The sequence below is a fragment of the Heterocephalus glaber genome, unplaced genomic scaffold, assembly GCF_053883595.1.
Source record: "Heterocephalus glaber isolate CG9 unplaced genomic scaffold, H.glaber_assembly_v1.0 deba00001610, whole genome shotgun sequence".
NCBI classification, from domain to species: domain Eukaryota; kingdom Metazoa; phylum Chordata; class Mammalia; order Rodentia; family Bathyergidae; genus Heterocephalus; species Heterocephalus glaber.
In genome coordinates, this window is record NW_028258381.1 from 3,462,244 (window position 1) to 3,489,000 (window position 26,757).

Consider the following 26,757-nt stretch of genomic DNA (forward strand, 5'->3'; position numbering starts at 1 on the left):
GTTGATGTGCTTTTCATGGAAATCCCAATGGTTACCATTGCTTTAGGCCCCAATTTTAACCCACACTCTCACCTTATAAACATACTGCCTCTTTCCAAAATGCCTAAACTGGATGACTATATGTCTCTAATTCACCTAGCAACCTCCCCTTTCCCTCACATTTCTACTTTTCTCCTTTCTGACCCTGACCACACCTAGTTCATCAATGGGAGTTCATACAATTCTACCTCCACCTCCCTTCCTAGGACAAGATACACAATAGCCTCCCATGATTCTATCATAGAAGCTACAGGTCTTCCTCTGTCCACCACCTCTCAATAGGCCAAACTGACCATTCTGACCTGTGTACTTAACACTGGCTAAGGGCCTACAAGTTAACATCTATACAGATTCCAAATATGCTTTCTATATCTACACAACTATGCTGCCATCTGAGAAGAAGATGGATTTCTCACCTCCTGAGGGTGTTCAGTCATTAATGCTCCACTCATTAAAGTTCTTCTCCAGGCCACCCTCATACGAACTCAAGAGAGTGTGCTTCACTGTGGAAGACATCACAGGCTTTCAGACCCCATAGCTGCCAGAAATGTTTTTACAAACAAAACTGCTAAAGAAGTGGCTGGTCTCCTCCTCTGGACACCTGAGCATCATATTTCACCCTTCCTGGTGTGATCCTGGCCTATTCCTTTTCTGAACACCAACAATATCAAGGCACCTTGCCAAAGATGGATTGTTCCTAAGCCATGGAATGTTCTTTCTTCCCACTTCACAGACCCACACCATTTTTTTCATTCTTTCATGACAATTTTCACACAGGTTATAGATCACTTGCCTGACTGCTTTAGCCTTTCATCTGCTTTCTCTCCTGGGAATCCCTTTTCAAAACCATCACCACTCAATACTCTGTCTGCCACACAATCATAACTTAGGATTTTCTGAGACTCCCTCCTTTTCCTATACATCAAATGTGAGGTTTTTCTCTAACTCAAGACTGACAAATTGATTTCACCCACATTCTGTGAGTGTGAAACCTGAGATGCCTCCTGGTCTGGGTCAATATCTTTACTGGATGGGCTGAAGCCTTTCCCACTGGCTCAGAAAAAGCCTCAGCCATTGTCAACTCCCTCCTAGCTGATATTATCCCCCAGTTTGATCTTCCTACCTCCATTCAATCAGACAATGGTGCAACTTTCATCAGTTATATTACCCAGGAGATGTCCATGTTGCTTGGTGTCCAGTACAACCTCCACAACCCCCACCATCCTCAATCATCCAAAAAGGTAGAGAAGGCCACTGGCCTCCTCAAGGCCCACCCCACTAAGCTTACACTCCAGTTCCATAAAGATTACTCCCATCTGCTCTCCTTTGCATTTGAGTCACCCTCTAAGAACCATGGGATATAGTCCATTTGAGCTTTTATATGGCTGCACATTTCTGTTGGGGTCAAACCTCAGCCCAGAGGCTAGTCCCATCAGAGACTATCTCCTACTTCTCCAACTAGTCTAAAAAAAATATATGACATACTACTAACCTCCTGTCTTCCCCTGAAACTTAGCCTTTCTAGGATAGTCTGGCAAACAAATTGGATTTAATTAAAGATTTAAACCCCTAGTCCCTACAGCCTAAGTGGACAGGACCCTTCCTGGTCACCTACAGCACCCCAGTGGCTGTCTGTCTAAGAGACCCTGCCCAATAGGTACATTGCTCTTAGGTAAAGCTGTGTCCTATTGATAACTCAGCTGATACCTCCTCATAGAAATCACAAATGAAGTCTCCTACTTGCTTCAGGTTGTCCTGGAATGCAGAGGACATGTTAACACCCTGCCCCTGCCAATCTTGCTGCTTCACCCACTTCCCTCATTCACTTGACCCTGATCTTCCTTAGTTTCAAGGATCTCTCCTTTAAAAATTAATTTTATTGGTACATTTTAGGTATACAATATAATGACATTCAACATTGGAAATTTGTACCTTTATGTAATCTATCTTGGTTCTTATTTTTTTCCTCATTCCTCTGCCCATGGTTCAACACCTCATCCCCTCCCTATTTACAAAGAATTTGTTTCCATTTTTTCATTTTCTCATATTAATTCCATTCCCTTCTTTCCTTTCCCCTACCCCTCTCACTTCCCTTTCCCCTTTACCCCTTTTCTTCCTATTTCACATTATCTAGTATACCTTTTAGCCCTTATTTACACTTTCAGTTTTTCACACCAGAGAAACTATTTGGTATTTACCCATGTGTGCCCTATTTACTTCACTTAAGAGTATCACCTCAATATGCCTCCATTTAGCTATAGATGTCTCTAAATTCTCATTCTTTATGGCTGAGTAGTACTCCATTAAAAAACCACATTTTCTTTATCCAGTCTCCAGTTGATGGACAGTTGGGCTGTTTCCAAGTTTCAGCTATTACAGACTGTGCCACTATGAACATGGGTGCACATGTATTGCTGTGGTTTGATTCTTTTAATTCTTTTGGGAAAATACTCATCAGGGGAATAGCTGGGTCAAATGGGACTTCCAATCCTAGTTCTTTGAAGTATCTTCATACTGATTTCCACAATGGTTGCACCAGTCTGCACTCCCACCAGCAGTGTTGGAGGGTTTCCTTTTCCCCACATCCCTGCCAGCATTTGTTACTGGTTAATTTCATTACAGCAGGCAGTTTCAAGTATCTCTTTAAAAGATACACCAATGTTTGATAGAGAAGATTGTAAACACCCTATGTTTCTGCTAAGCTTTTGTCTATAGATTTTACTTATAATCCTGTTAGGGCTCCAAATCAATTGACTTTTGCCTCAGGGATCAAATTACTTCTCATGGGCCAGTCGCACGGAACCTGCCGGGTCAGCCCACTGCAGACAGGCAGCTCTGCCGACACCCTACTGAGGTCGTGAGTCGAGCGGAACACGCTGAATCAGCCCACACCCTGGCAGCAATCCACTGGGCACCCTCCCCCTGCTCCTCTGTACAGCCACCTGATTCCACATTACAAAGACACAGAGGACACCAGACCAACAGACTATGGTACTGGGTCCCACCACTCCTGGCCCAGAGGTAGGGGCTTCTGAGCCACCGTCCCACTGCTCCTGGTCCAGAGGAAGGGGATTCCTGGCCACCATCCCTGCTGCTGCTCCCAGCCTAGAGGAAGGGGCTTCTGGGGCACCATCCCTACTGCCACTCCCAACCCCTGTCCGACCTCTCCCAGCTCAGGAAAGGTGATCCTCATGGGTGCCAACAGCACCCCCCCACCCCCCAAATGAAATGCGAAAACACATAAATAAGTCTCAAAACGAGACTTCCAGATCACCTACAGCAATCCCAAAGGGAAATGAGATGGAACACTCTGATACTCAACCACCTGGACCCACTCAACTGGCAACAAAAGGGGATCTGGAAAAAATGAAATCAGAAATATTTTCTCAGATAAGAGGACAGACTGTGCTCCTAGTACAAGACATGATTAATAAATCTAAAGAGAAGCTGAGGAACATGATGGAATCCCAACATAGAAGACAAATGGAATCCATAAAACAGATGCAAATAGACTTCCAGGACATGAAAAACTCCATTGAAAGTCTACACAGCAGAATGAGCCAATGTGAGGAGAGAATTTCAGATAGAGAAGACAAGATTGAAAGTAATGACCAGGAAAAGAAAAATTGCTTCAAATTTATAAGGGAACATGAGAAATCAATCCAGCAGCTGCTAGATGATGCAAAGAAGAATAACATAAGACTGATTGGAGTCAAAGAAGAAACAGGAGAGAGTGCAGATGACATAAAAAAACTCTTCACAGAAGTAGTGGCAGAGAACTTTCTAAGCAGGGGAAAAGAAGTTGACATACAGATAAGTGAGGCATATAGGACTCCAAATAGCCTTGATCAAAAAAAATCTACACATAAGCATATAATTGTTAAGATTCCAGAAACACAACAGAAGAACAAAGTTCTACAAGCAGTTAGAGAAAAAAAACAAGTCACATACAAAGGAAAGCCCATCAAAATCACAGCACACTTCTCAACACAAACCATCAAGGCAAGAAGAGCTTGGAGTGACATATTCCAAGCCAGAAAAGAAAACAGCCTCCAACCCAGATTGATGTACCCTGCAAAACTATCTTTCAAAATGAATGGAGAAATAAGATACCTTCATGACAAAGAACACCTTAGGAACTTCATGAATACCAAAGCAGCACTCCAAAAATTTTTACACAATATCCTAGGAACAGACATTGAAGATCACAACCCCAGGAAGCAAAGCAGAATGAACCCATCTGGCATGACAAGAAATCAAACGTAGAGGGGGAGAATCCAACAAAAAAAAAAGTCATGGCAATGACAAGTCAGTACGTTTTAGTTATAACCATCAACGTTAATGGTCTCAATTCACCAATCAAAAGAAATAGACTGGCAGAATGGGTCAAGAAGCAAAATGCAACCATATGCTGCATACAAGAAACACACTTAATTCAAAAGGAAACTCATAGACTGAAAGTTAAAGGGTGGAAAACAATACTCCATGTGACGGGAATCTGAAAAAAAGCAGGAGTAGCTATCCTCTTTGCAGATCAACTAGATTTCAAACCAACACTGATGAAGAGAGATGAAGAAGGATACTACATCCTTGTAAGGGGAACAATCCAACGGGAAGAGATGACATTCATAAATATCTATGCACCAAACACTAGTGCACCCAACTCTATAAAACAAATACTAACAGACATGAAAAGTCATATATGCACTAATACAATTGTAGTGGGGGACCTCAACACCCCACTGTCACAAATAGATAGATCAACTAGACAAAAAATAAGTAATGAAATGCTAGAAATCAATTGAACTCTTGAACATATGAACTTAACAGATGTTTACAGAGTCTTCCATCCCACAAAATCAGAATACACATTCTTCTCAGCTGCACATGGGTCATTCTCAAAAATAGACCACATATTCACACATAGAACACATTTAAGTAAGTGCAAAGGAATTGAAGTTATCCCCTGTATATTATCAGACCATAGTGCAATGAAATTGGAGATCCATAGCAAAAGAAACTCGAAAAATTTCATAAACACCTGGAAATTGAACAACACACTTCTGAATAACCAATGGGTCATAGAGGAAATTAAAGAAGAAATCAGACAGTTCCTCAATTAAATGACAATGACAATACAACATATCAGAATCTATGGGACACAATGAAGGCAGTCTTATGAGGGAAATTCATAGCAGTGAATACTCATATTAGGAAAACAGAACGAGCCCAATAAACAACCTGATGCTGCAGCTCAAGCTTCTAGAAAAAGAATAGCAGGACAACCTCAGAGCTCATACAAGGGAAGAAATTATAAAGATCAGAGGAGAAATCAATGCAATGGAGACAGAATGATACAAAAAAATCAATGAAGCCAAGAGTTGGTTCTTGGAAAGAATCAACAAAATTGACAAACGCTTAGCCAACCTTATCAGATAAAGGAAAGAAAAGGTCCAAATCCATGGAATTAGGAATGAAAAGGGTGAAATTACAACAGACCCAGAAGAAATCCAGAGGATCATCAATACCTACTCCCAGAGCCTATACACCAATAAGATGGAAAACACAGAAGAAATGGACAAATACCTAGATACATGTGAATTACCAAAGTTGAATGAAGAAGACCTAAAAATTCTAAACAACCCAATATCAACCAATGAAATTGAAAACATAATTAAAAACTTATCAACTAAGAAAAGCCCGGGCCCTGATGGCTTCACTGCTGAATTCTACAAGACATGTAGAGAGGAATTGCTGCCACTACTGTTTATACTGTTCAATGATATTGAAAGGGAAGCAATACTCCCAAATTCATTCCTGGAAGCAAGCATCACCTTGATCCCCAAACCAGAGAAAGATCTAATGGAAAAGGAGAACCATAGGCCAATCTCACTAATGAACATAGATGCAAAAATCCTTCATGAGATACTGGCAATTAGAATGCAGAAGATCATCAAGAAGATCATACACCCTGATCAAGTGGGATTCATCCCAGGAATGCAGGGATGGTTCAACATATGCAAATCAATTGATGTAATAAATACACTATATCAATAGAGACAAGGACAAAAACCATGTGAGCCTCTCCATAGATGCAGAAAAAGCATTTGACAAAATCCAACATGCATTTATGATAAAAACCCTACAAAAAATTGGAATAGGTGGTCTCTACTTTTATCTGATACAAGCCATCTATGAAAAATCAAATGCCAGTATCATACTAAATGGTCAAAAACTGAAACCCTTCACACTAAAATCAGGAACAAGACAAGGATGTCCACTATCACCACTCTTGTTCAATATAGTTCTGGAAACATGAGCCATGGCAATTAGACAAGAGAAAGAAATAAAAGGAATAAAGATAGGAAATGAAGAAATCAAATTGTCATTATTTGCAGATGACATGATACTGTATATAGAAGACCCGAAGAACTCCACCAAAAGTCTTCTAGACTTAATAACCAAATTCAATCAAGTAGCTGGTTATAAGGTCAACACACAAAAATCAACAGCTTTCCTCTACACAAATGACAGACTCACTGAGAGAGAAATAGGGCAATTGATTGCTTTCACAATAGCATCCGAAAACCTGAAATACCCAGGAATCAACCTAACGAAAGAAATCAAAGACCACTTCTCTGAAAACTATAGCACCCTGAAAAGAGAGATTGAAGATGATATCAGAAAAATGAACAGACATCCCCTGCTCCTGGGTGAGGAGGATTAATATAGTGAAAATGGCCATACTTCTGAAACTGCTATATAGATTCAATGCAATTCCAATTGAGATCCCAGCAGCATACTTCATGGACCTTGAGAAAACAATCCAAAAATTCATTTGGAGGAAGAAGAGACCCAGAATAGCAAAAGCAATTCTAGGTAACAGAGACATGGCAGGGTGTATCACAATCCCCAACCTGCAACTATACTACAAAGCTACTGTGATTAAAAAAAACAGCATGGTACTAGCAAAGAAACAGACCTGAGGACCAGTGGAACAGATTAGAAGATGCAGAAACAATGCCAGGCACACTCAGCCATCTCATCTTTGATAAAGGAGCCAAACACCCTCACTGGAGGAATGATAGCCTCTTTAATAAATGGTGCTGGAAAAATTGAACTTCAACTTGCCAAAGATTAAAACTAGACCTATATCTCTCACCATACACTAAACTAAAATCAAAATGGATTAAAGATCTAAATAGTAAAATAGAAACTCTGAACCAGTTGGAACAGAGGTTAGCTAGAACTCTTGAAGACATCGGTTTAGGAAAAGATTTTATGAACAAAACCTCAGTTGCCCGTGAACTAGCACAAACAATCAACAAGTGGAATCTCTTCTTATTAAAAGCTTGTGCACAGCAAGAGAAACTACCAGCAGTGTGAAGAGACAACCCACAATGTGGGAAAAAATCTTCATCTGCTTTTCCTCAGACAAAGGTCTACTATCTCAAATCTATAAAGAACTTAAAAACATCAGACCTCCCATATTTAAAGGCCCAATTTGAAAATGGGCATCTGAAATGAACAGACATTTCTCAGACAAAGAAGTAGAAATAGCAAATAAATACATGAAAAAATGTTCAACATCACTGGTCATTCAAGAGATGCAAAGGAAAACAACACTGAGATTCCACCTCACTCCAGAAAGAATGGCTGCTAACATGAAATAAACCAATAACAAATGCTGGTGGTGCTGTGGGGAAAGAGGAACCCTGCTCCACTCATGGTGGGAGTGTAGACTGGTGCAAGCACTGTGGAAATCAGTATGGAGATACCTCAAAGAACTAGGACTGGAAGTTCCATTTGACCCTGCTATTCCACTGCTGGGGATTTTCCCCAAAGAATTAAAAAAATCATACCAAAGTGATATATGTGTAAGATACCTCAAAGAACTAGGACTGGAAGTTCCATTTGACCCCACTATTCCACTGCTGGGGATTTTCCCCAAAGAATTAAAAAAATCATACCAAAGTGATATATGTGTGCCCATGTTCATAGCAACACAGTTTGTGATAGCTAAAACTTGGCAACAGCCCAAATGCCCATTAACTGGAGACTGGATAAAGAAAATGTGGTTTTTTAAATAAAATGGAGTACTACTCAGCCATAAAAAATGAGAAATTAGAGACATTTATAGCTAAGTGGATGCACATTGAGGTGATACTCTTAAGTGAAATAAATAGGACACACATATATAAATACTGAATAGTTTCTCTGGTGTGAAAAACTGAAAGTGTAATTAAGGACTTAAATGTATAATAGGTAATGTGAAATAGGAAGAAAAGGGGCAAAGGGGAGGAAATGGGAGGGCTAGGGGAAAGTATAGAAGGGAATGGGAGTAATATGAGAAAATGGAAAAATAGGAACAAAATCTTTGTAAATAGGGAGGAATGGAGAGGTTAAAGGGAGGGCTGAGCCAGGGTGAAAAATAAAAACCAAGAGAGATTATGTAACGATGCAAATTTCCAATGATGAATGTCATTATATTGTATACCTAAAATGTACCAAATGATTGGAATGAATAATGGATAATGTAAAATAGGAAGAAAAGGTCCAAAGGGGTAGGGGTAGTGGGAGGGGCAGTGAAAAGGAAAGAAGGGAAAGGAAAAATGATGAGAAATGGAAAAAATGGAAATAAAGTCTTTGTAAATAGGGAAGGGTGGAGGGCGTGAAGGGAGGGCTAGGAATGGGGAAAAAATAACAACCAAGATGCATTATATAAAGGTACAATTCCCAATGAGAAATGTAATTGTGTTGTATGCCTACAATGTACCAATAAAAGAATTTAACAAAAAAAAATTACTTCTCATGCTTGCCCTTTCCCTGATTAGATTCCCCTCCTCTTCTTGTCCCCTTGCCCACTGAGACAGAGAGAGGCTCATCCTGCTTTCTGTGCATCTTAAACCCAATGCTAGTCACAGAAGTTCTCCAGGAAGTCAGTCTTCCCTTTGCTGTATGACCAACTGTGGAGACATCTGCCTTGGTCACCACCCACATTACATCCTCCCTGAATCTTTCTTGCCACTGTCATTATTTTTCTCTTGTTTTCCATGGGAAATCTCCCTTCCTCTATTCCCCTTTCCTCCCCACTAGCCTGCCTGGTGCCATTAAATCCTAGATCTGACAATGTAGAAAACTATTACTAATATCACTGCTTGTTGGTTTGTTGGTTACCACTGCCACAGGGCCAGGCATAGCCAGTCTAGCTACCTCCCTGACCTGCTATCACTCCCTGTCGATATCTTTCTGACAGCCTCAGAGAAATAGCTAATTCCACTCTTACCTTATAGAACCAGATAGACTCTGGCAGCAGTAACCCCCCAAATTACAGGGGCCTAGATCTTCTCACAGCTGAAAAAGTGGCCTCCTTTCTAGTAGAAGAATCTTGCTTTTATACCAACTAGTTAGGTATAGTATGAAACACAACAAAAAGGTTAACTGAAAAGGCTTCAGAAATTAGAAAACATCTGTCCAACTACTGAACCAATATTTGGGGCTGGGATTCTTGGCTCCTTCCATTAAATGGGCTTCATATCTCTAGTCTCCTCTTCCTGCTCCTCTTCCTCCTCTTCCTCCTCCTCTTGGGTCATGCCTCTTCATAGTTTTTTCACAATTCCTTTAAAATCAAGTTCAGGCTATCACCCATCAGTTAATGCTACAAATGCTAGTACTGACCACCACAAGAATTCTCTCCCGATTAAGGTGTCCATGCGCCCCACATGTCCTGCTTGAAGAAGCCATGAGAAACAGTACCCACCTCCCCTGCTCTTTTTTCTTTATAACAACAAAGAAACAGGAATGTCATGCCTGGCAGGAAATGCCATTACAGAGCATCGTGTTCAAACATTCTCACCAGTGGGAAAGAACACTGTAGAGCACCACATCTCAATGCCTCAGCTTCAAGAAGTCTGAGTACATATGCACTGCTGTCTAATCCAAGGACTGTGGCCACACTATCTCAACCCACCAAATTCCTCAGGACAGCAACACCTCTCCTTCCCTTTAAAGTCTTTGTTCTCTGATCACTGGCTGCTGTATCACACTCAAGCCTAATAAACAAGCCTCATTGCTCATACAGTGCCTGCCCAGGTTCTCTCTTTCCTTTCTGCATCTTTAAAACAAAACCTATGTTCAGTTACCTTTGAAAACACTAAGTTACGATCTCTCAATGGCTTATTTAAATGCCTTACACTAAGTTTGTGCTCATCATGCCAAAGGACACATTATTTGCTTGCTATTGTATGCACCTATATGAACAGCTTTTGCAATATATATGGCTTCAAATGGTCAAAAAATTATTTTAAGTTGTGCTCTTTCATATAATTTTTTATAATATCATATACTTCTATTTCTTTAAAAACAAACATTTCAAGCTTTACTAAAATCTTAAAAAGTATAATTTAAATAAACATTCATTTCAATAATACTCCAAGTAATATAAAAAGCCAAGTGCTATGAATATTCTTGAATAAGTCATTAAATTGATGTAAACTTAAAACAGAGAATGGGGAGTACAGAAAGAGCATCTGACATTCCATTTTCAAATGTTTACACTAAAACAGATAAAACACAGGTATACATGTTATGAGTCATTAAGTGATAGTTTTCTATGATCAAGTCAGTGTTTCAAAGGCATATATTCTACAGGCTAAATACAAAAACATTAAAAATTGTATCATCTTTGTAGATTTCTGATCAAATATTACTTTCCCTACTTCTTTCCTTTCTCACTTCTTTCTTTTCTCACTTATTTGTATTTCCCGCCATAAAACCCAAACATCTATTTCCAGCAAAAGCTCTCAGAAACACTCAAGCATAAAGGCAGCTGACATTGCAGTTCATATATCATAGACAGTGGGTACATGATTTGCCACAGGCTTGAATGACTAAGTGGGTCAAAAAGACAAAAGCAACTGAGAAGAGAACAGGAAAAGGGAAATCAAACACAAAATGAAAAAAGAAAAGCATATATACCTGCACTTTCTAAAGGTTATACCACCACCAAATTGGGAGTAAAAAAGAGCCAGGGTGATACTGTGACATCAAATGATTAAAGCACTGCTTCAGTTCTAGTTAAAATATTATTTATATCTGAAAAATAAACATAATAAAAATCATGACCAGTATCTGTAATTAGAATTTAAATACTTATCATCCAATATTCAATTTTGCTTTCAAAATTGTATATATAAAACTGATACAAAAGTTTTGTATAGATATATATGAGTGTGTATGTGTGTATACATACACACATATGTATACATGAGATACTTTTCTCTCTTGTAAGAGTCACAAATCCATTGATGGATTTAATACTGTTTTCACTCAAGGACATCATAATCTGTCTGAGAGTTTGTGGGTGAGGACTGTTGTAATGGACAGATTTAAAAGCTACAGCACACTGTGATATGCTATAAAAGAGATGCAACCAAAGAGCTGTGCTTTCACATAAAGAATGAGGGAATTTTTTTTCTTAAATTCTTTTATTGATACATTTTAGGTATACAATACATTTACATTTATCATTGGGTGCTTGTACCTGTACATGACGTTATCTTAGTTCTTATTTTTTCCCCATTACCTGTGTGCCCTTCACCCCCTCCACCCTTCCCTATTTACATAGACTTTGTTTCTATTTTTTCTTTTCTCATAATTTTTCCTTTCCCTTCTTTCCTTTCCCCTTCCCCTTCCACTACCCCTAGCCCTTTGGATCTTTTCTTTCTACTGACACAGTTTATAATAGCTAAAGCTTGGAAACAGCCCAAGTGCCCATCAACTGGAGACTGGATAAAGAAGATGTGGGGTTTTTTAATAAAATGGAGTACTACTCAGCTATAAACAATGAGAAACTAGAGACATTTATAGCTAAATGGATGCATATTGAGGCCATACTCTTAAGTGAAATAAATAGGACACACTTGTGTAAATACCGAATAGTTTCTCTAGCCTGAGAAACTGAAAGTGTAATAAGGATTAAAATGAATAATTGATAATTTGAAATAGGAGTGAATGTTTTATACTGCATTTGTCAGTTCCATTGGATTCTTAAGGAAGATGAAATTATATAAATTATAAGCTGATTCACTCAATACTCATTTCCACACCCATTACAAATGGTACTTTTCTCCCCTGTGTGTGGCCAGTGACACAATTAGGGTCAGAGGAATGTAACTGGGTCTAATGAGAATTTATGAGAAACTCTTTGCTCTCTCATTTAATCTCTTCCCTCACATCCACTTCTGCTTTTCATGTTTCCTCTTCTACAGGCTTTTCATATTTCCTCTGCTCCAGGCTGTGCTCCATCAGCTTAGCTACCATCACAAAAGGCAAAAAAATTTGTCTAGACTTCTCAGATCTCAGCAATGACAGACCTGACTTAAGGTGGTTTTTTTGTTTTTTTGTTTGTTTTTTTTTGCTACCAGGGATTGAACTTGGGTCCTTATGCTTGTGAAGCAAGTGGTAGAAACACTGAGCTAAATCCCCAGCTGCTGACTTAGGCTTTTTGCATGAGAAGTCAGCCTTTTTTACTCATGCCCCTGAGGTTTCTGATCTGAGGTCTTTTTCCTGGCAGCAAATATTTCTAACTAATTCACAGGAGAGGACATGAGCAAAGGAGACTGTGTTCTAAATGTAGGAAAAAGCAGGAAACCCCAAATTAAATGGTTTCAAGACCAGAGCAGCAACTGGATTCCTTAAGTCCACAGATAGGTTGAAAGGGAAGTTCATGAAAATCTTTATTTTTGGAAATAAAGATCTGAGGTCTCATGGAATAAATGTTAAAATTAATCCATTGTTCTACAATATAGGCACAAGTGAAGAGGTTATTGGATCTGGACATCAGGGATATTTTGAATATTTAGTGAGGCATTGGGGAAGACATGCCCAGCTTATAATGAGATATAGAGCAAATGAGAGATGAAGTGAGAACAATGAGGATACAGTGATAAAGGCCCATGTTTTAAAGAGATGGAAAGATATAAGGCAATAGTTTTGTGGGAGAAACAACACCAAGGAAAAGTTTTCTTTAGTTTTAGCATAGAACTTTATGAGAAAGTATCAAAGGAGAGAGAATGAAATTTTAAGGATAAGAACTCAGTTAAGGAATGAAAGATAAATGACAGATTACATGTAGGGACTCAGAAGGCTCTCCTCTGGAGAGAAAATAGATGTGAATATGGCTGTACAGAGATAAGAGAAAGAGATACAGAAAGAAATCACTGTCAATATTGTTTCCTTTTTAAAAAGGTATAGTTAGCATTTCAGGGTATATAAAAGGGTATAATGTGTATGATTTTAGGAGTTGATAAGTTTCAGAACAGTAAGTTGAAGGAATAAGATTGAATGAGGAATACTAGAGTATCCAGCAAAAGGTTACAAAGGTGAGCTGGGCATCCAGCTAAGAGAACTGGTATTTCAGTGATGTCCAGGCTAGGGGCATCTGCACACAGCCTCTCCTTCTTCACATCAGTTCACTTTTTTTGGTAAAATAAAACTGTTACAGTATAAATCAAGGAAATGTGGGAGAGGTGAAGAAGTTACAGAAGCAGAGCAGAGAATCTGAGTGGGTTGGAGGCAGGGTGTGTACAGAGTGTGGATGTAGGGGTTGGGGAGTAGAGGAAAGCATTTCTGTCTCTTTTGCCTTGGGTGGGGGGAATGCCTGGGAAGGGTGGTCTGGGGTGGCCTTTGTTTTCAGCTCTAGCTTCTGCTTTTGTCTTGTCTTTTGCTTTTGCTCTGGCTTTTTGGCTCTAGTTCTTTTGTCTACACCTCATCCCCACCCTACAGCCACACAATCCCACAGTGACTTTGTAATGTTCCCATAAACACATCTCATGGTTGAAGCTCCAGTTTTTCTCTGTCTTGGACATTTGTGAATGTCTTTCAAATTTTAATAGGTTTGTCATTGATATCTGCTCATCAGATATAAGGCACATATGTGCATTATATTTTTCTAATTTACAACTTTGATCTCATTGTAGAAAGAAATGAATCTAAAGTGAGATTTACATTGAATAACAGTATTTTAACTTTCAAAGAAAGTTGTTTCATATTTAATTACACTCAAATGATTAGCATACATTTGGAATAATATAAAAGCACACTCAACACATGAATTTTAGCTTCAAGAGTATGGAAAGTGAGAAAATTTGTTTTCTTTCTAATCAAACATACTCATGCATTTCTTAATGCCAAGGGTAAGTTCTGAGCAAGGCGTCCTGTGGTTTGCTGTACAAACATCTCAGTGCACTTGAACAAACCCAGATGATGCAGATTAATCACACATCATGGCCACTTCATGCAGCGAAGAGATATGAGGTTTATGAGGCTGTGTTGGTGTAACATTGCACAATTACAGTAAGCATTTTAATAAGTAGAAATATACCCTAAAATAACAATAAAAGTATAAAACTTCATTTCATAAGTATAAAAATATAGTATGGTAAATGCACCAGTAACATAGTTGTTTCATCATCATCATGAGGATCATGCACCATCCATAATTTTACAAGCTATTTACTTTTATATGGCTAAACTGGCAATGCAGTAGGTTAACAGAAGCTTCACTAAAACCACATGAGTAATGCAATATGTTATGTGACTTTATCATGGCTACAATGTCACCAAGACAGGACTTTTTAGTTCCATGATAATTGTGTAGTATCATCACTGCCTGGGCAGTTCACTGTTGACCAAAATTTTGCAATGTGTTGCATGACTGTAAGTTCACTCAGAGCCCATCAGCACCTCCTCTGAATCTCACATAGGAGTCCTAGAGGCAGGTGAATATCTTAGCAATACACAGCATCAGCAGATTGCTATGGATTTCCCCTTAGTGGATAAAATGGGACTTTTTTCTGAAGACAAAGCAGCCTTTCTGAACTGCTGTGTTAAATCTATGATGCCATCAGGTGTGGGCCGGGCAGAAATTTCCTTTGCTGAACTTGCAAGGAGTGCGGCAGCTGTCAAACTTGTTGTTCCTGTCCACATTCTCACACTCAGGGAATCCTCCTTTCCTTATTGGACCACCCTCTGTAAAAATCATCCATGAAAGCAAGTATGGGATAAAGCCATACCAAGCACTACAGGAAGTTTTGCTAGAAGCACATCAAGAAATTGGTACAAACCTTCAAAAGCCTTGACAGAACTGGAACTTCAGAGATAGGGAGCTCAAAGTCCAAGCCTGCCAGGCGAGGTGCCATCACAAACAAAGTTCTGTGTCCTTTTGGAAGAGTAACTTCATATGATGGAAGGATTTTACAAAGAGAACAATTTGGGGATGGCATAAAATGGTACCTTTTTCTTCTAATGAGAGCTTTTCAGCAGAGGAAGGGGTACCTCTATATGTCTTTGAAAATGTGATCTGATAAATCTTTGATGACCATTTCCTACAGCAGTGGAAGTTCCAGGGAAAACCCTTCTAAATTGTGATCTCATTTAGAGTCAGTAAGTGCATATATTGCACAATATTGCTCATGTTTTATGCTGTGTGACAAACTTATAAGCACAAGTTTTTTTTAATGATTCTCTGGTCTATTTATGTGTGAGAAACACTACAACTTTTATTCATTGTTTTAGACATGTAATACACATTATTATATTAAAGCTTCAGCTACTCTATATTTTAATCTAATGCTTTCCAAATGTCTCTAAAAACAAATCTAGCTTATTATATGTTTTCAAGGCTTTAAAAGGATAATTTGTTTTGTTTTGGTTTAAATTCTGGTCAACTTGGTAAGAATAATAGATATATAGTATGTTACATAAAGGTTTCAGAATGATGTATTGGTCTTAAATATTTTCTAACCAATATGCTAAATTTTAGGTGGGATAGTTAGAAAAACTAAATTCAGCTCTTAAAATGTTTCTTAAATATCAAGTTATTATGACTTCCTTCTCGAATGAGATCTCACATATCATTTGTTGTTTCACAATCCCTTACCATATGATCTGTAACTTCTTCATGAAGGCTGGTGCATGGCTGAATTCCTTGATGGTAGCGGGAAGAGTGATCATTGTCCCAGAATCATTGTCCCTGGGAGGAGGGAGGGTCATATATTGCAAAGTAACTGCATACCCTATTTAAATGCCACTTATGAATGATAGTGGGAGTCATTTCTGTCATAAATCAGAAATAATGATGAACTACATTTTAAGGGTCCTATGAATCAGCTACTTCCTTAAAAATAACTCTGTAAAGCCAATGTCATATCCTGAATTGGATCTGGGACAGGTAAAGACATTAGTAGAAAAAATAAAAGTAAAACTCAAATTAAAGCCTGTAGTTTACTTATTAGTATTAAAATAATGTTGCTTTCCTTGTTGGGACTATTATACCATTATTATGTGAGATGTTCATATCAGATGAAGCCACTTAAAGATAACACACAAACTCAAATATCTTTGCAAATTTTCTGTTAATTAAAATTTTTCTAGAATACAATATAATAATTTTTTTTTTTGCATCGGAGGACAGAAGTATTAATTTTCTTTTAGGGATCTTGAATGGTTGTTTCTATATTTCAATGCATTAAATGTGAGCAAGTGCATTATATAGCTAAAAAATTGTTCCAAATGAAGTGTCATTTTTTAAAGTGTAAGAGAAGAGGGCTAGTAGGTAATTTTGTCTTGGCAACAGAAATTCTCTTAGGGAAAGCATTCTCTTAGTTTAAAAATATGACAGTTTAAAAATAAGCTTCATTGGAGAGAGCCTACACACAGGACCAAGCCAACAAAAGGCAGGTATAGGACTCTGCAGGACATTAGCTTTTTAGTCTTAGAGGAAAGGAGAAAGTAGAGATAAGAAACAGAAAAGGAGAGGTAGACATATCCAGTACTGTAGCCTAGGACAGCAGAACTACTCAGGATGAAACCACTAGTGAAAATCTTCAGCAAAAAATGGCTAAAAGAGTGCCAGGGATTTAGCTCAGTGGTTCCGCTGCCTGCCTCACAAGTGGAAGGACCCGAGTTCGATCCCCGGTACCAAAAAAAAAAAGGCTAAAAACCTTATAAAAACAAAAATGTCAAATACCTATCATTAATTTTCAATAAAGTTGACAGTGTGTGTTTGGGTATTTGGATGCTTGTATTTGAGGGAAATGAGTAGGGAGGTTGGAAGGAGAACCCAGAGTAGGGCTGATGTGTTGTTGAGATGCTGTAAAACTGAAAGGATGTTAGCAGCAAACACAAAACTCAGAATAAAGAAGCCAGATTCCAAGGAAGACTCAGACTGGTTGAATTTTCATGGAATCTTTGATATTACTGAATTCACTGATGGGAAGATAAAATGGTTCTTATCAAACAGTTAAGGGACAAGAAATTCAAGACAGCTGTTTAGATTTCTTTATGACCACAAGACAACATACTGTACTAAATTAATATAGGCTTGACTGCTAATCTTAATAATTAGATTTTTAATAATTCAGAGTAGCATTTTAAAATATTATTCACAGAGGATACAAAATGTTCAATCACATGTGATCCACAAACAGGCTTTATTGGGCTTACATAACGTTTTCAAACTATTTGAACCTGTTTCCAAAAATTGACAAATAATATTTTAATCATAAAGATCTTAATTTCTGGCTTCCTTTTAAAAAATCAGAAGGAAGTACAGGCAACCTTGAGCCCATAATTCCAAGTGCTGATGTGGCTGAGACAGTGTGGAGGATTCTCCCTCAGGCCCTGCTAGCTCTCAGCTGTCACCACCCCGCCCAATCGCCCCATCCTCTTGCTGGAAGCTCTCTCTGCTCAGCGCCCCGTCTAGGAAACCCCAGCTGACAACTACAGCACTGTCACAGTAGATCTTCCAGTGAACCCAACAAATGTCAATGGTAGCAATTTTCACACAGTGCTGTCCTTAGGATATATTATGCAGAAATCATGTTATAGAAAACCATAGCTGTGGGTTTAGCTGGATAGATGTTGATGCCTAAATTTTCCACATGCCAACAGTCTCTAAGTATTTTGCTTCCGATCTTTCTGCTATGAATTTACATATAAAATGTGGTATATTTAATAAATACAGAGTTTCACCTTTTATTATTTCACTTACAGTTAACTTTCCTGACCTCAGTTTTGATAAGCTCAAATTTGTAGGGCTTTTTATAAGGATTTAATGTGATTTGATGTGTAAAGTCATTAACACCTGTGAGGTTTTAGCATGTAATTCACTGTCCTGAATTCCCATTGCTTCCAGCTCCAATTATTCTCATTCTCAAATTTTGGTCACTTGATTTATGAAAGAGACTAACTTGGAGGGATAAGGTTTTCAATGCAACTGAATTATATTGTTTTTAAATAAGTTTTAAAGCTTTAAAGTTTAAATTCCTCTGACAGGTTAAATTTCAAGCAACTTGAGTTGAATTACATTGCAATCTAAGGCACATAAACCAATTCTGGGACAAAATTATTTGTTTTAATTCTGATCTGGTTCAAAATTTAAAATCAAGTCTATGTTGACAGAGGTAAGAAAGGGAAAAAGTCTCAAAGGAATAGAGAAGTTGATGCTGACTTAGACTTTTTTACTGATGCTAACAATCACATGTTTTTAGCTTAACTTCTGCTGTTCTATCTACTCTGGCTAGAAATAAAAACACTTAATTCATTGAATTTTGGGGGGGTACGGGGGCTTGAACTCAGGATCTTGTGCTTTTGAGGCAGGCAGCAAAACCACTGAGCTAAATCCCCAGCCCAATTAATTGAATTTTTTAAAAATCTTATAACAACTGTTGCTGGCATAGAAAGGAATATACTGACTATAAGTTTAATAATGAGGAGGCAACTTTCCCAATTATTTTTCTTTAAGTGTGGTGAGGTATCAGAAGGTACTCTAAATGGAAATCACATTAGTATAATATATTTAATTAATAGTTCTCTATGTTTTTAAGTGTAAATGGTGTAGGCAATGTAGAGCAATCATGTACTCCCCTCAAGGAGCTTACATTCTAACAGACTAAAGGAGCACAGGAATCACTGAGGTATAGGAAATGTGTGACATAGATCACAGATGAGGCTCAAAGAAGACAGAGCCTCAGTGATGGGGATCTGGAGATGTCCAAGAAGTGGCTACATTCTAATCATGAAAGCCAAGTATGTTCACTTGGATACACTTTGGAAAATGCACAAAATTTTGAAAAGTAATTGGAGATAGTATTTTCACTCAATGATAACTGTTGTCTACATTTCAAAAACTTGCATTTTGATGCATTCACAAAGTTTTTGTAAAAAAAAGTTATGGATGTACATAACATAGCATTTTACATTTTCTTAATTTATTTAAAATTATTCCCTAAATATTTTTCTTTGCTATTTCTATAAATTATTATTTTTAATCTCCAATACCACCCATCTACATCATTTGTGTACAAATACTTAGTCTCAGTTTTATCATGGGAAAGTGCCACAGAGACCTCAATTGAAGGGCAGCCTATAATGTATGTGAAACTGACCAATTTGAAATGCTAAGTTCATGAAAACTGAGAAGACCTGATATCCTCTCAGAGACCGAGGATTTCTGAAAACTGACTGCATGGAAAGATTTTGAATTAAACTCCATATCAGGGAATGCACATTAGTGAACAATTGGTTAAATTTAAATATGATCTATAGATTGCTTAACAGTATCATATAAATATGAGTTTCCTAGTTTAGATAATAGTAATATTATTAACACTAAGACAGGGCATACAGAAAATTTTGATACTTTTACAATTTATTTTAATAATATGACATTATTTCAAAATAAAAAAGACAAAAATGGATAAAACATAGAAGTTTAAAAAGAAAAGTATGACTTCTATGGCTATGTAATTTTTTTTGTGGTTATATCTTCCTTCAGTCAATTCTCATTATTGGGATGTAGTTAATCTTTTCATTTTCCTTTCTGTAAATATAAGTAAGAAATGATGAGTTTATGCATAATCTTTGCTGAAATGTAAGTCACTCTAATAATAAAAATGTGATGCAAAATAAAAGCAAATTTACACGTGGAAAGTAAATAAGAAGAAAATTTGTGAAGAAGCAGTAAATCAAGAGTGATCAAACTGCTGCATTGTTAGGCTTAAGGGAAAAATAGAACCACCTGAGGGGAGGAGTTCTAGATCAGGCCAAAGTGATGAGATGTGGTCAGGCCAGACCACAGTGGACCTTACGGTCCAGAGCCCAGACTTCAGTTTATAAAAGTGAAGATTTGCCCCCATATATGCTTATTTATCTGCCTGACTTCCTTTAATATTGAATACAGTGTTTGTGATTTTTTTTTTCAAATGGACATTGGAGGAAAGTTAGGAATGCAAAATACACATGAGAATCATAAGGTACAAAAGGAACTGAGACACTAACCATTGCTGTGACTGTGCCAAAAATCACAGCTTCTCACTTCAGTTTAGAGTGGTGAATGTTTGAAAACCTGACCATTAACAAGTGGAGAGCCAGCTAAAAGGAAGGGCCAGAAATAGATCTATAATCCTTTGGCTTTGACAGGATGTCCTGCAATTTACTCACTTTTTATAATAAATGAATGTAGATAGATGAAATGAAAACAGATAAGTGCCCTTTACATAGATATGAAACTCATTTAATACATGATTTATCTCTGACCAACACTTTACATCTTACATATCATAAATTTGAAATTGTAATTCAAACTTTCTGAAAGACATGAGTTTTGCAATACCTGTTTTGAAGCCTATTATTCTAACAGCTAACCTTATTTAAAACTCCATGAACCTAGTTTCAAGTCATTGAATCAAATGATCCCTATTATATAAATACTATACAAATATATTACCTCTTACATTGAATTATTCTTCATTGAACTTCTTAATATTACAACTTGATTTTTGATTAAATATTAACTTATAAAAGATAATGCAGAAAATTGTTCTAATATATTAATATTCAGTATATATTATACATTAACATTTCATCAATAAGAAATGAAATTTCTATATTTAAATGTAATCAACAGTGCCACAATACACAGAATTACTTTTAACTGAGCAATATTCTTTCTATGTTCAGTGCTCAAAAAGCTGATTAAAATAGAAAGTGGACACCTCACGTATTGTTGTTTTCTTTCAAAGACTTGAAATTCAAATGTACGATTATCCTGAAGGCCAAACAGGTTAAATAAGTACCTATTTAATTGGTTTGGAAGATATTGCAGCAAAACTTCTGCCCCCTGAAATATTCCCCTTGTCACTAAAATGTAACTTTCATACACTTACTAGTATTCAGGGAACTGAAGGATTCCAAGAATTATGTAAGATCAGTGATGGCCAACTGATGGCACACATCCCCCAGTGGAATGTTTGTTATCATTGAAAGCTCTAAAAGGTTTGCCATCACTGTCCTAGATTGTTAGTACTGAAACCCAGAGAACAAACACTAGTGTCTTCTCCCCAGTACATCAAATATAACAAACTCAACTTTGATTTCTAAGGTATGGGTATATCTAGCATTGTTGGCTGGTGGGCATTGACCTTTGCTGGTAATTTATCAGAGATCAGTTGCCCAGCAGCTTAGACGTACAGAGATAGACTGAGAAAGAGGTGAAATGGAAGGCCCAGGTTAAATGTCATTATGTATTGGCCTATCGCTCTCTTATACATAGATAGTGAAAAGGAAAAAAAAAGTAACTATAATCCTGACCTGAATATGGATATGACATATTCTAACAATTAAGTTGTGTATCCATGTGTGAGATAATTAGAACAACCACATCTTCATTCTCTAGACATCCACGTGCAATCTAATTTAGCATGGTTATATGAGATGAGTGCAATACCAGGGACGACATTTGGAAACAGGTCACAGTCTGACAATGACAAGTGGCAGGGCACAAAGCAAAAAAGGGTGCTTGACTTGGATTTTGTTCCAGGCTTTGGCATCAGTTACTTACATGATGGGCTAGTGAATTTCCCCTTCTGACTTTTGGTTTCTTTATTTCTAACACAACATTGGGGCAGGGACTTGAGTAACTGAGATTTACTTTGTCACTAGCGCCCCAGGTCCTTTACCTGTGAATGTTGCATAATGGTGGCAATGCATAGCAGCATAACTGTAAATCGAAACCCTTAGTGAGTAAGTGATAGGCGCAATCAGCTGATATCCTTACTTTTCAAACCTGAGGAGGATGAAGAATTAAGAATTGAAATAAAGGATTCCTTTCTCATGGTACATAATGGTCATCAGCATCTTGGCAGCTTCTTGGAAATCTAAGTTCTAATGGGATTCCCTATACTTACAGACTAAAGGACTCATTCTAACAAGATCTCTGGGTGACTGCCTTATATAGTAAAGAGTAATTTAAAGACTAAATTACAGGAATTTGCCAACAAGCATGAATGGTGAGTGTCTGAAATCCCAATGCTCTAGAGACTGAGGCAAGATGATCGTGAGGTCAAGACCAGCCTGGGAAACTTAGTGAGACCCTGTCTCAAAAAATAAAAAATAAAAAAGGGGGGCTGGGGAGCTTAGTTCAAGGATCTTGGGTTCAATTCCAAGTACTTAAAAAACATAATGTTCGAGAAACACTGCCCTAAGTGATAGCTTGTATCCAGTACTGTACTCAAGAAACTCAACTGCACTTAACCATGGCCCCCAAGTTTCAGGGCCCATCCATGGTAGGAAGGCTGCTGGGCCACTTAAAATGATGCTCTTGGAATGTGCCTTCCTTGTGTCTGATCTCTCTCATTGTGCAGAAATGGTTCTCTTGCTTCCTCTTTGCCCTCCATTCCATCCTGGGAGTAACACAAAGCCATTGGTTAATTTTGAAAGAAAAAATGGGAATTCTTAGTTAATTTCCTGTAGTCTTTCTTTTGGAAGTTGGCTGCCATAGTGATCATGAGCTCGTCTCTGTCCTCAGAGGACAGGCTGCAAGGTACATTGAGATCTGCTGTGGTCCAGCGCTCCCTAACCTTGGACTTGCTTCTTCCACCCATCTAATTCTGGGCTAAGTTATGAGATCCATCTTGATAAGCACTATATTCCAATTTAATTGTTATCAGTAATAATTTCTGTCTTATTGAACATTTTGCTCAGAAATTGTGTGTAGAAAAGATGATGCTGTTATTTGGGCAACGTTGGTATAATTACCAGTTGTCAATAGACATGAATCCTGGCTCAGGATTTGATTTGCTCAGTTTCTTCCTTGGTTAACTGAGATGGTGAATTAATCAGTGGTTTTCAAACCTGAGTGAGCTTTAGGATTACTCATGTTTCTGAATCAAAATCTGTAGCAGCAGGGCCCACAAATCTGCACTATTCAAAAGTGAGTCAGGTGCTACAAATCCGAAGATTCTCTTCTTGGAGCCTCATCCTTTCTAAGGTGGGCTCTGCTTCTAACACTGTAACACTTCTTGGGAGCTTGCTGGGAATGTGGAATGCCTGACACTGCTCTAGAAGAACTAAGTCAGAACCTTCATTTTTATGAGTTCCAGGCTTTTTGTACACACTCTAAAAATGGACAAGCTATTTCTTGGACTGTATTATCCCAACAGTCCTTTCCAAGATGGAGCTGTTATGATTCTATTTCTTTTTCATTGCTCTATTTGGATGCTTGGCATTAACAAGGGGCTCAATAAATATTTATTGAACAAATTAATCCACTCTCTGTTCTGTTCAGTAGAATGTGACAACAGCTTAAACATTTGGTCATGATCCCATACATTTACCTCTTTGTAAACACTGCAGACAAGTTACTGATAGCTACTCAGAACAACCTGGACCTCTAAAGCATACTTATCATGAAGTCCTGACTTTTCTTAATTCTGATAATTGATGGTGAAAATTTTCTTAGAAGTTAGTGATGCTTATTTTATAATTGTCTCACTTCCCATATTCCTGCAATATTCAAAGGGCTTCTTTCAGATTTGTGCTCCTTGACCTTATTTTGATATTTAACAATATTCAATACTCTCTCCTGGAAGCTTTCTCCACTTGGTTTTCATGATATGATATTGCTTAGGTTTTCTATTTGTGATTATTTCTTTTTAAAAAAATTCTTTTAAAATCTCTTCTTTTTCTTACATTGTATATAAAAACTAACCACCTGTCTTAGTTACTTTTCTGATTGCTGAGACCAAATACCCAACATTCAAAGTAAAGGAGGAAGGGTTTATGTTAGCTCGCAGTTTTTAGAGGTTTCAGTTCATAGTTGGCTGGCTTTAAGGCAAGGTGGTACAGCAGAGATGCATTGCAGAGGAGAAACAGTTCATGGCAGACAGAAGGCAGCAAGGCAGCAAGCACCAAAGTAGTGAAGCAACAGCAGCAGCCTGAGTCTCCTATTTATCCCTTCCAGGCTACCCAGCTTTGGGATGGTTCCATCCACTCAGGGTAGGCATTTCCATTACTCACACTCAGAACTATGCCAAACCAATCAATGCACTGATTTAGTAATTACAGACCCTTAATCCTACCTTCACACACTTAATCTCAGCATCACACACCCTAGATCCAGCCACATGAGGCTTTGGGGGGACATCTAGATACAAGCTATAACATCACCCTTTCTATGCTACAGCTCACTTACCAATTTCATCATAAAGCTCTGAAGGCTCTACCATCTTTAGCTCAATTCATAACAAACCATCATTTAACTGTTATCTAATTATCTTATGTAGTTTTGATATAAAAGATCAAAATGAAAGCACCTTACATTCCAGAGCCATGAGTTGTACAGGTCTAACACAATTTGAAAGACATAGACATTGGTTAATAAACAAATACTCACAGAATTTGCACCTTCTTTGTTGTATGACAGGAATCCAAAGCAGATCTGATCCAAAGCAGAGTTACCCACCTGGGCCAGTTAAGAATCTCCAGTCTCCTGAGCATTGCTTCTGCTGCAGAAGGTTCATTACAGAGTCTGAAAATGAGAATCTGAATTTTTAAAATAAAATATTCTTTAGGTAACTCTAAAATATAGTACCTGGTATTCATTGACATATCCAATTTTGCAGATGAGAATAGTGTCAAAATCTAAGTGAAGACCACAATTTTGCAATCTTTTCAATCTCATATTGTTACCCACATATAGCTACTTTGTCAATAAGGTGAAAAGTTAGACACAGATAACAATCTGATAAATATGATGGCAGAGTTGAATGACAAGTTACTGCCTATAGTGAATGATACAGAAACCACTGCTTAGTTCCACATATATTGGCTGCCCATTTGCTCTGACCATGGATGATATTTTTATTATAAAGTTGGCCTAGTTGGAAACAAGTGGGCTAAAAATGTTTCTACTAATTTTGGAGATAATTACAATGTTTTTGCTGATTTAAAAAAATGTTGTGAATGAAAACAGTATTTTCATCCAAGTGAAAACAGAAGGAAAATGCCTTAAACTCATCACCAAAGATTCATTTGGATCATTGGACTTTATTTTAGAAACAGTGTCTAGCCATACCATTACTCGGAATCAGACTCAGAACATCAAGAGCTGCTACTCCTGTGAGATGACAGGAGCATGGTTCTGCCATCTCCCCCTGTTTGACCTGACCAGTGCATTTGAGGGACTCAAGTTTTCCAATTAATTTTAACAAATGTTCAAACTTCTTTTTGTAAATGTATCATGTAGCTTTTCTTTGTATTGTCAATTTGTGCTCAGTACCAGAGGTATCGTCCCTCTGTCTAATGGAGAAGCAGTAGGCACAGAGCTTGGCATGTGCAGCAGTGAGACATCTTGTGACAGTTGCTGCAGCACAGGTTGTGTCTCTTTATTGAAAGACCTGGCGTCCAACCAGTGCTTGTTCACTGTTTCCCCTGCTTTTGTTCAGCAGACTTCACTGAGCTTTGTTATAAGAAATTCTGCTGCTCAGTGCCTTCTGCTTATGCCAACGCAGATGGTTCCCCTTTTATTCTTAATTCAATATCCTGTTGGTCGACCCTATACCCTATAAATACTTGGTAGGGACAGGGGGTTGAGCTTGTGTCTGACCTGTGATGAGCCACCCATCACTCAGGCAATTACCGTGTAACAGCAGAAAAGACCAGCCTGCCGCAAGCCACTTGGCACTGCATGAAGCAAGAAGTCTGAAAGCACGCTCTCCAGCTCCCAGCTTCAGTGAAGCCCAGCATCTTTTCAGAAATGCTAAATTCTTGAGCTTCACACTGGATGTACTGAAGCAGACACTCTCGGGGTGGTGCAGTATAACAAACCCTCCAGAGGGTAGGAGTGAATGGCTACTATGGGCCAGGCACTGGCAAGGACATGAAGGTGCTGAAGACAGGAAAAAAGTGAAGCCAAGTCCCTTGATAGAGTAGTTTTAGGGCCTGAAGTTATGACAAATTGATCCCAACAGTGCCCATGGAATAGAACTAGGGAGCAGAAGAGGAGGTATAAATAAGAGTATAAGTGGCTCAACATAAAAAATTTTTCTACTATAATATATGCTCCAAATGTATTATTTTGTAAGAGGAATAATGCAACACTTCTACCTTACAGTGTGGAAAAACATAATGTCTAAGAACCCACATGTAGTACTACACTACACATAGTTTTATCAAATATTATGACAGTATTTTGGTTAAGTAGATTTTATAACAATTTTATTATACATGTGAATATACATGTGAATGTACCGTGCATATACTCACATAGTTTCACTTTTAAACACAAGACAGAATTCAAAGGCAAGGTGCTTTGTCAACACATTTAGTCAATAACACATTGGAGTCTGTACCAAAGGGGCTGATATATGGGAGTTAGCC